The sequence below is a fragment of the Gracilinanus agilis genome, chromosome 2, assembly GCF_016433145.1.
Source record: "Gracilinanus agilis isolate LMUSP501 chromosome 2, AgileGrace, whole genome shotgun sequence".
Taxonomy (NCBI): Eukaryota; Metazoa; Chordata; class Mammalia; order Didelphimorphia; family Didelphidae; genus Gracilinanus; species Gracilinanus agilis.
In genome coordinates this window covers 326,251,350-326,262,251 of record NC_058131.1, presented here as the reverse complement: position 1 = coordinate 326,262,251, position 10,902 = coordinate 326,251,350, and positions in this window count along the sequence as shown.

Here is a 10,902-nt window from a genome sequence, read left to right as displayed (position 1 = left end):
TATATATATATATATATATATATATATATATATATATATATATATTAGTATGTGTGTGTGTCTTTGTGTGTTTGACAAATGCTTCTCTAGGACAAGGAGGAGGGGAGAAAGGCAATTAGCTGGGAATTTTAATGTAACAAACAAATAAATAAACTTTAAATTAAAAAAATTACAAAGTTGGGGGCAGCTAGATGGCTCAGTGGATTGAGAGCCAGGTCTAGAAATGGGAAGTCCTAGGTTCAAATCTGGCCTCAGACACTTCCTAGCTGTGTGACCCTGGGCAAGTCACTTAACCCTCATTGCCTAGCCCTATAACAAATAAAATTAATATAGAAGGATATATATGTATATATATATAAAGATATTAGGGTTTAAAAATCTTTTAAAAAATTACAAAGTTGATCTAAATATTTTACTTGCTTATTTTCCAAGTGGATAGGTATAGGTATCAATATCCATATATTCCCTGATTTCTTTCTTAGATGCATCTTATTTTTGTCTTCCATGTTCATTTTCTCATTGCCTTCATAAACAAAAAACCTTTAATGGAACATTAGTATCATCAGTTTTTTTTGCTATTATTAAAATAGGGAAGATGGTTGAGTGATGTATGAATAAAGTGAATTCTTTCAGTAAGAGGGCAGCATGAGATCCAGAAGATTAGGAAGAAAAAATATATTTAAGAATTCTTCAATAGAAAACTATTCCTGACTTTGCCATTTTTGCTCATGGTACTGCCATTCACTTAATCTCCAGTATCAATAAGTTTACATTTATTTTTTATTTTTCCTACTCTTTCCCCTTTCTAACAATTCCAAATCCCTACTATTTCTAATATCTATTTTCTCTAGATAGTGCTACCATTATACTATAAAGCAATTATTAATACTTACATGAACTATCTTAACAGCCTCAATACAAAATCTTTGTTTCTCTTTCTTCTTCCATTCCTATTACTAGACATCTTTCTGTTGCCAAAAAAAAATAAATAAATAAAAAATATGGCTATGCTACTTTTCTGTCCAACACTCTTTACAGGCTTTCTATCATTTCCCCAAGTATAATCTGACCACCTGTATTCATAGATTAAGAAAAATATTCCCTGGAAGTTTTCTCATTTGGAAAAAAAAATTATTTGATTGGGCAAGATGATCATACAAGGTATCTTACACATCTGTAGTTCTATGAGACCTTTAACAATTTGGTCTTAACTTTGCTTCTCAATTTTCACATTGCCCATTTCCAGGTATTTTATACTATAGATAAACAAGATAACTATCCATCCTTCAAGTATATACGTTTTACACTACTAAACTTTTGTTCAGGCTATTTCTTGTATCTGAAAAGCTGCAATTTTCCTTCTTCACCTGTTGAGTACCAACATAATTGATAAAGTTCATCGCAATTGCCACCTTATCCATGAAACCTTATGTAATACCCAGCAGATTTGACCTTTAAATTGTCAGATAGCCCTTTCTGCTTCATCTCACTAATGTACTATTCAGGTATTAATAGGTATCATATCATATCTTTTGGTGTTGATGTCTTATTCCCCTACTAAACTATAAGTTATATAAAGGCAAAAGTTCATTCTATTTTAAGTAGTATATCATGCTCAGTGTATAAAATGCAGTGTATTTGACACAATAGAGTGCAAAAATGTTTTTATTTGAACTAATATTTTTTCAGCTATTCATTTATGTTTGAAGAAAAACCAAGAGATTAGCAGTATGATTTAGAAAATTATGATTAGCAACATAGAGAGTTCCAAATGACTATGGGCTGAAGCATTTACAAACAAATTAATTAGCTTCCCTCAGTGCAGACTTAAATCTGTAGTTCTATTTGTATTAGGCAAAGTTTTTATGAGGGCAATGGCAGTTACTGTGAAACCAAAGCCCAGAAGGGTCAAAAGAATCAGCCAGTTTTTAGGGACCTCACAGGATGCTTGGTCTCTTCCAGAAATAACATTGCTATATCCGTATACCCAAATAAACAAAAAGGAAAAGGAACTGTGTGATTCCCAAAGTGGGTGCCAACACCCCCTGGTGGGTACTTCAGCAATACAGGGAGGCAGTGATTGCCACAGGTGCATTTGGGGGTGGTGAATAACTGTAAGAGGGTGGTGATAGTATGTGACAGGGGGCGCTAAGTAATATTTTTTCTGGAAAGCGGGCAGTAGGCCAAAAAAGTTTGGGAACCACTGAACTACATATACAAAAACATTGATAACAGCTCTTTTTTAGGTAGCAAAGAATTGGAAATTGAGGGAATGGCCATCAGTTGGGGGATGGTTAAACAAGGTGTGATCTGATTGTGATCAAATATTATTGTGCTACAAAAAGGTAGGGAAGTATGATTTCAGAAAAAATTTGTAGACATATGAACTGATGCAAAGTGAAATAAGCAGAACCAGGGGAACACTGTACACAGCAACATCAATATTGTACAATGATAATCTGAATGATAATTATGACAATGATAAGCTTATTCTCAGCAATACAATGATCAAAGTTAAAATTCCAAAGGATCTATAATGGAAAATGCTATCCACCTCCAAAGAAAAAATTGATGTAATCCGAATGTATATAGAAGCACACTTTTTTCAATTTCTTTATTTTTCTTTCTTTTTTGTTCATATTTTCTTTTGTAATATGATTGATATGAAAATAAGTTTTACATGACTACATGCATATAACCTATATCAAATTGCTTACCTTCTTATGAAGGGGGAATGAGAAAGAGGGAGAGAATTTGGAACTCATTTTTTAAATGAATGTTAAAATAGTTTTCAAAATATATATGGAAATAAAATATTTAAATATAACAAAAAACCTATCCCATATTGGTTCTGAATTATTAAGAAAATTGTGGGATTAGTGGGAGAATATGGTCTTTGTTCATTCAGCAGAGCTCCCTGAGATTCAGTTTCCTCATCTTTAAAATGAGAAAGTACTATTAAGTTGTCTTTAAGGTCCCTTCCATCTCCTAAATTCTATGATTTTCCTGCAATTCTATTGGCATTTGGAATAAAACTGGATTGCTTTCGAATTCCTACAGTAGCTTTCTTTAAATGAGAAAGAAATTTTCAAATAGAAGTTCCATTGAACCTGATTTCATTACTAGATAAAACTGACTATTATTACCATTTCTTATACTAGAAAGAAAACTAGACTAAGACTCAAGAGATCTAGGTTCAGATCTAGTATTTAATATTTGTTATATGACCTTGTGGCAAAATATTTTGCCTTCCTTAGACTCAGCTTCCTATAACAATAAGATAATGATAACTACTTATACAAAAAACAAAGTCTTGGATTGCTATCTAAATTATTTATTATTATGAATTATGTTTAGCAGTATGTCTTTTTGTTCTTAGATACCAGGAAGGTGCAGTAGTGGAAAGAATACATTTGAGGCAATTAAGACAGCTCAGATCTATTACAGACTCTGTTACTATTTGGGTATATGAATCTGGGCCAGTCCCTTCACCTGTCTATGTCTCATCTGTACCATGGAAATAGAGTAAGACTGTAGATTCTTGACCATCCTATCTAGTTTTAATAGGTAGCTTGGGATCTGGTCTAATTATTCCAATTGAATGGAGTCAGTCCAAACATATGGAGTGTTTTTTTTTTCTTTTTACATCTATTGATTATGAATAGACCCTTTTTAAAAACCTTTTTTGCCCTCACATTTAGGAGTCTTAAACCTACTTTTCTGACATAACAATCTTATCATTTATGTTAGCTACAATTGGACATAATGAGCATGCATTTTTTTTCATTTTTTTTTTGTGACTTTATGCTGCTGTACCGAAATGGACTTAGTCCTGATTACTATAAGGATTTATTTTTAAATGAAGTTATGGGCATTGATGGTCTACTCCAAAAGGAAAACTGTGTATGGGGAAGAGAACATTAGAGGATTAGAATTTAGAAGACTGTCATTTCTGCCAGTAATATGTTCTGCAACATTGGACAAAACTCCTCTTTGTTTTCTCAATTTACTCAAAAGGGAAATAAAGGTTCAGGACTACCTATCCTCTATTTTTCGCCTTAATTTTTTTTTCCTTCTGATATTATTAGTAGGAATTATTCTTTGGTTTGAATACTTATTGTGTAACTTGCCTTTGTTTCCTTGAGCACATCATTTTACCTTCCTAGGCCTCAATTTCTTCATCTTTAAAATGAGGGATTTGAACTAGATGATCTTTGAGGTCCTTTCTTACTCTAAATCAATAGTCCCTTGCCCTCACATGTTTGTTTGTTTAAACTTAGATATAGAAGTAAGACTGATAACTGGACAATGTCTTGCTAAAGAGATTTTTTTTTCCTTCTCTTTGCACCTACACCCCACATGCCAATAAGAGATATAACAGAAAGATCATTCCTGCTGACAGAAGCCTGGGGCATATTTCTCTTCTTCTGAAGCTATTTTCTACTTCTTAGTTTCATCTCTCTCACTGACCCTTTTTCTTCTCTAAAAGGACTAGGGGCTTAGCAGGACAGCTAGGGGCTTTCCCAACACGCATTAGAAGGCTAACCTATATCCAGGAAAAAATAAGCAGTCTTTTTTTGTTGTTGTTGTTATTTGTTTTTCCCAGGTTGGGAAACTATCAAGCTCCATCAGGGAGCTTCTATGATCTCCCTGATCTATGATGGAACAACTCCTTTCTATGACAGTTATAATGTCTATTTTCCAAGATAACTTTTATTTTATGTACCAAGTGGTAGCTTGGTTGGAATAAAGAACAACTAAGAGAGCTCCTTCACTTTTGGAATTTTATTAAGCTTTCCAGATAATCCTCTTGTGAGGGTTTTGTTTTGCCACTGACTGATAATAGAGTTAGAAGAAATTAGACAAAGAATCACACTGAACTACATGTTCCTTTTCTCTCTCCTCATTTTTTTTGCTTTTCTCCCTTTTCCTTCTCATTTATTTTCTCTTCTTTTTCCATCTCTTCTTGCAACTTGTTTTTCTCCTCTTCCTACTTTCTCTCACCTTCATACACAATTGCCCATTATATTCCCAGCTTGATTAAAAAGAATAGCAACCTTTATAATGAAAACAGTAATACTCAATTTATTTAGTGTCTTTGTGTAATACCTATCATTGTGAATCCAATATTATGTTTTTATCCTTTTCATAATCCTGTCAGTATTGTCTTCATTTGTGTGAAAACTAAGAAATGATTTGCCCAGTGCCATACAGAAAATACTGGTAAAAGCAACAATCATCCAATATAATCCAATAGATTCTTCTTAAATGTTTCCAACTGATTATTTCAGAAAGAGCTAGAAAGACCTTCATGCACTGATGCAGAGTGAAATAAGCAGAACCAAGAAAACATCATATACAGTAACAGTGATATTGTGGAATGATCAACTGTAATAGATTTAGGTATTATAGGCAATATAATGATCCAGGATAATTCTGAGGGACTTATGACAAAGAACGCTATTCACCTCCAGAGAAAGAACTGTTGGAGTAGAAATGCAGAAGAAAGAATACAATTTTTCACTTTTATTTTGGTTTATTTGGGTTCGTGTTTTGGAAATTTGGTTCTATAAGATAACTCATAAAATGAACAATATGGAAATATGCTTTGCATGATAATATATGTATAACCCAGGTAGAATCACTTGCCAGCACTGTAAAAGGAAAGAGAAGGGAGAAGGGAGATAAGTTTGACTATATAATTTAGAAAAACTTATGTGGGAATTTGTTATTTATAATTGGTAATAGAATAAAATAAAATGTGAAAAAATTATTTTTATTATCAAAGGCCTCAGTCTTTTAAACTTTAAAATATAGGGATTGAGGTATATAATCATGTAGGGTCTTCCTTGTTCTGCCAGCATAGTTCTATGCACTCCTCCTCTGCATCCTCGTGCCAGACAGCCATACCCTCTATACCTAGCAAAACAAAATCAAGTCTTTACCTGGTACTGCCACCTCCATCCAGTGATCCCCTGTCCTCACTTCTCAGACACAGGACCAGTGATACCTTTTTAACATAGCAGCAGTGCCATTCACCTGCACTCAGATACCTCAGTTAGGGAGCACCTGCCTTGTGGAGGCCTGTAAATACAGTCATACCAATCTCACAGTTGTTTATTCAGTTATATCTGCATATTCAAACCTCTATGAGGAGGTTTGCTCAGAGTACCAGAGGGGAAACAAAGTACCAAAGGAAAAATGATACCTGGGCTGGGAGAAAGGCTTGTCATCTTATAGAAGTCATCTCTTAATCCATAATTTATTTTGTCTACTGCCCCAAAGTATAGATATATTCTATTTAAAGGCAAGAAACTGGCCTGCCCTGTAAATAAGTATTTGATGCACTTCATAGTTTCATTGTCTTTTAACTTTCCTTTATCTCATTCCTGGCCACATGAAATTTTTATTTTTTAAATTTTGTAGTTATTTTCCTTTGCTAATTAAATTGCCTGGAAAAGAAGAAAAATCTAAATTCTGGGTCTATGATGATGAATTAAAAAATAATTCCCTTCTATTGATCTTTCTTTCCTTCTTTCTTATCCTCTAGTCTCCGTTTCTGACTTTTTGGATATTTTTCTCTGCCTCAGCAGCCTTATCAACACTGGAAGTATTCCCCACCTAATGGCCCCTTCCTCTAACTGTTCTATTCCTCCTAGAACTTTTATTTTAAGGAAAATGCCCAGGTCAATCAGGTCTTCATTCTCCTTGGGGACTACTCCTGACTCTAGACTTTCTTTATTATGGCCTAGTATCTTCTCCTTCACCTAGTTTTCAACTCACTGTTATGGGGTTATCCCCTAGTATGTAAGCTCCTTGATGGCAAGGGCTGTCTTTCTATCTGCTCAGTTCTTAACACAGTGCATGGTACATAACAAGAAATTGATAAATGCTTGTTGATTTGGCTTGACTCTCTCCACTATGTCCAAATGCCTGCCTTCCTTTGATTTCCTATTTTGGGTAATTATAAGTTCTTGCAACGGTAGCATTTCAAATTTAAAATATAATCACCTAAGGAGAAATATGATGTAATTTGGATTTTTTACCCCAACTGGTTGTGGAAATAATGATCTACTGAGAGGACCTCCAGGTCATCTGGTCATTGGGCTGAAGCTATCATTTCTAAAGCCAGATAGGCTTTCTTTGTAAACTCTTGCAGTCCCAGGATGCTGAGTTGATGAGTATGCACTTTAAGGGTCTTTTTGGCCTATGGAAAGTCAGGCATCCCATGCATCAATGAGTACTTTGCCGTGCATAGAGCTCCAAAGTTGCTGAGCAGTCCACCCAGCACCATAAATTACAGGGTAGTTATTTCTTAGTTATTTTGCAGTTACAGTGCAATTAGTTCCACTTAATGTCAACTTTTGCCAATACGTCTTCCATTAGCCTGAAAATTATCACTCGGATCTGGAACAGCAGTAATGTTCATGCTGTTTTCAGACTCCAGCTGAGGTGTAGGAGGGGAAAGAAATGAGGGGCTTATTGGTGGGAAGATGAGGTTAGCTTCCTTTGTGAATGTCAGAGCAGGCTTTCCCAGATCCCTGGTGGCCAACCTCAGCTCTTCTGTCTCTCCTTCCTGAATCTATGATTGTGTGAGACAGTCACTGGAACACATTGTCTATACCATAGCTGAGAAGCACTGTTTGACTGGTGAAAAACTGCAGTCAGCTTATTAATATTTTCCTAGAAAAGTCTGATAAGGTGGAATCTAGAATACATACACATGATATATATGCATGTATATGTAGGATAAATATTTATATATGCACATATGTATATACAACTAGGATCTATATATATGCATAAACTCATATGTACATATAAATCTAAGGTACATATGAACATATAATATTTATATGTTTTATTTATATATATATATATCGTTCCAAGCAAGGGAGAAAAAGGCAATAACTTATAACTTCATAGTTGGCTTGATATCGCATTGTCAAACCAGTTCTTCTGCCAAAGACAGATAGGTAACTATAGAAATAAAATTAAGATACTGCCTGAAAGGTAGACTTTTCCATTTCCCCTGATTTGTTTGTGGTGTCACCTTTATTTCTAGATCAAGGATCCATTTTGATTTTATCTTGGTATATGGTGTGAAATATTGGTCCATGCCTAATCTCTACTACACTACTTTCCAATTTTCCCAATAGTTTTTGTCAGATAATAACTTCTTTCCCCAAAATCTAAGCTTTGAGGGTTTATAGAAGATTAAATTGCTATGGACATTAACTGTCATGTGTTGATTATCTAAACTAGTCCATGTTCCATTGATCTACCACTCTATTCCTTAGCCAGTACCAGACTATTTTTATGATTAGTGCTTCATAGTATAGTTTGATATCTGGTATAGTCAGGCCTCCTTCCTTCATATTTTTTTCATTAATTCCCTGGATATTCATAGCCTTTTTTCCTTCCAGATGAACTTTGTTGTTATTTTTTTCTCGGAAATAATTTTTGAGTAGTTTGATTGGTATGGCACTGAATAGGTAAATTAATTTAGATAGGATTCTAATTTTCACTATATTAACTCAGTCTATCCTTAAGTAATTAATATTTTTCCAGTTGTTTAGGACTGAATTTATTTCGGTGAAGAGTGTTTTATAATTGTGTTTATATAGTTTCTGGGTTTGTTTTGGTAGGAAAAGCCCCAGGTATTTTATACTGTCTAGAGTTCTTTTGAATGGAATTTCCTTTTCTAGCTCTTGCTGTTGGGTTTTTGTTGGAGGTATATTTTAAAAGATGCATAGGAATTTAATAAGCAAAATATAAGAGAGAAAATGTCCTAGATATAAAAAATAGCACAAACTCAAGTATCCTTCATTTTAGGGGAAAATAATTGATTTAACATTGTAATGATTCCTGGTACAGAGCTGAGATAAATTAGTTGAATGAGAGTTTTACAAACATGCCTCACTAATTTATAAATAGCTTGACCCCCAGATAATATAAAGGCAATACGAAATAAATGAAAGCATACTGGATTTGGACTCAGACCACCTAGGTGCATATTCTTGGTTCTGTTACTTGTGATTTGTAGTATATTGATCCTGGTGCTCAGTTTCCTTATCATAAAAATGATAGAGTTAGATTTAAATGACTGTTAAGGATCCTTTTAGCTCTAAATATATAACTCTATGATCTATGATCTTGTGATCTATGATCTGTCCCTATCTTGATTATCAGGCAAGACAGGGACTAGGTTTCTGCTCTTTCAATGGGTTCATACCCTGTTTCCTCATTCCCCCTCCCCCAACTATAGTTTCTACCTCCTCCTCAGAGATTAATAAGCAAATTGTATCACTTCACTTCTGAGTTTTAGACTTACTAGGCATATATATCTTTGTATCCTCTGGCCTAGTTCCTGGTACCTAGTAGGTTCTTAAGAAATGCTTGTTGATTTGAAAATGAAATTTAATTCACAAAATAAAGTGACTATAAAATCAACGAAGTTTAGAACTGGAAAGATCTAATTTCCATCTAAAATGTAGATACCTTCAACAGTATCCATAACAAATACATTTTATAAAACCTTCAAATGTCATACATAGTCAGATTATCATTATATTTTGGTGAAGAATCTCAGATTGGAAAGGACTACAGTATTAATTTATTCCAATCATCCCCAATAAGAATTCCCTCTACTATAAGACTGGCTATCAATCATTTAGCTTTTGCTTGAAGACCTGTAAGGATGGGGAGGCCACTGCTTCCTGGATTATTATTATTTTCCAACCTTCTAGAGGCATTCCAAAAATAGAATGATAGAATCTTAGAACTACAAGGAATTTTAAAGGCAATCACTCTACTTTACCTTATTTTTAAAAAATTAAGATCTTTTGTTTTCATATCACCTCCATTTACCAATGTATCTCTCTTCCCTTTCCCATCCCCTCCCACAAAATTATCCCTTGTGGAAAAGAATACAGAAGGGGGAAAAACATTTTAGCAAAACTAACCAACATGACCACAAATTTTGAAATTATATGCATTTTTCCCTCACTTGACATATAAAGAAACAGACTTAGAGACTTCCGGGTAAGATGGCGGTAGTGTAAGGAGCAGCTGCTCGATCTCTCCTGATCGAACCATACAGGACTCCTCAAGGGGAAATAAAAACGAGTCCAGAGGAACAAAGGAACCCCACAACAGGGCGCAGCATTGAAGGTATGCAGAATCGGGGCATTTCCATGCTATAAAGGGGTGAAACAGCTCTCACTAAACCGAGAGAGGAAGAAGCCCCTCCCCCACCCACACAAGTGGGTAAACAGGACTGGGGCAACCAGATAATCACTGGCAGCCCCGGAGCCTGTACCTGTGTGCTGCAAGAAGAGGGACCCCAGGTGGCTGGGGACTTTCCCGAGCGCCCATGTGGGTGAAGGCACCGCCTCGGGCCTGGACAAAGGCCCCTAAAACACGGCCTTTCCCAAGTGCTGAAGGCATCGCCTCAGGTACGAATAAAGATCTCCAGCCCACGGAATTTCACTACCTTCTGCAGGGGTGAAGGCAGGGCCCTAAGAGCATCTGCGCAGGCAAAGGCAGTGCCCTAGGCTTGAATAACGATCTCCAGCCCAGGCTTGGACCTCCAGTGAGGACCCCATGCAGACTGGAGCTCTCAGTGGAAGCAGCCCCAAAGACTGCTGAAGGAACCTCAGGCAGAGGGGCAGACCAGGAACTACCAGGAGGCCTGACCCCAAGGACAAGGAGACCTGAGCCCCCCTGAGCTTGCAAGGCCCAGGCAGACCCTGAGTGCAAAGACAAAGCTGAAAAGGGGCAGGGCTAACTATGGCCAGCAATAAGGAAGTCCAGAAGAAAAAGACTATCAAGAGAAACTCTGGAACACTGGACAACTTCTACACAGAGAAAATCCAGACAACAGAGGAGGGAAAACAAAAA